The following is an 858-nucleotide window of genomic DNA, read 5'->3' as shown; positions in this document are numbered from 1 at the left end:
ACCACTGTTTGAATTGTTTCGCATTTTTCAGTTAGTTTTATGGCTAGACCTAGAGAGTTGGACAAGCTCATGTCTGGCTTAGTTGGCCATGTGAAAAAGTGGATCTTCACCAGTAGCCATTCTGCATTATTCTGACATTTGGTGTTTGTGTGAACCAAAATTCTTTATACGTAATACAGACATCCTTATTTAACAGATAAATGCCTCGGGTCTCGGCCGCAGATGCGAGATGAGGAAGGGAACATCATCCTGAGGAAAGTGTCGCAATAAGATGCACACCTTGTGCAACCAAGGCCTACCATCTCCAGAAGTGGACCCGCGGCAAATGTGGCTGCCCAGCCAAGCGCAAAAGAAAGTTTAACTGGAGTGCCAAGGCTAAAAGATGAAATACCACAGGTACTGGTCCAATGAGACACCTAAAAATTGTATACCACAGATTCAGGCATGGAATCCTTGAAGGAACAACGCCTAGACCCCAGACGGCAGCTTTTGCAGCTTCAAGGTCATCTTAAGGATTTCAACATTTAGTTGTGCAATAAATGTTCTCGTATTAAAAACAACAGATAAATGAGATCTTTCTTTCCCTTGCATTTTATGATCTCTTTCAACATACATCTTTTTTTTAAGTGCTACCAATCCCTCAATTCAGTGGCTTGAGAAGAAAAGAAAATTAGAAGATTAAATATTTAATCTATGGAACTGCTTAAAGGCTCTATCTTTTTTGTTCATTACAATATGATACCTGTTTATATTTTGAGCTGAGGTTGAGCAAGTCTGGCATTAGAAAACTTTCAGTAAGGAATTTTATATAACAAGGAAATAGACTTTGCCTTTGTTCAAGCCATTTTATTTAAAGGA

At 38.9% G+C, this 858-nt stretch overlaps 1 pseudogene; it reads left to right on the top strand.

Moving 5' to 3' along the window:
- Positions 1 to 229: 229 nt before the first annotated feature.
- LOC115871192 lies at positions 230 to 512 on the top strand (annotated as a pseudogene).
- Positions 513 to 858: the final 346 nt, after the last annotated feature.

The sequence above is a fragment of the Echinops telfairi genome, unplaced genomic scaffold, assembly GCF_000313985.2.
Source record: "Echinops telfairi isolate 266 unplaced genomic scaffold, ASM31398v2 ScPeMD7_3533;HRSCAF=4204_1, whole genome shotgun sequence".
Lineage (NCBI taxonomy): Eukaryota > Metazoa > Chordata > Mammalia > Afrosoricida > Tenrecidae > Echinops > Echinops telfairi.
This window is presented reverse-complemented; position numbering and strand designations above follow the sequence as displayed.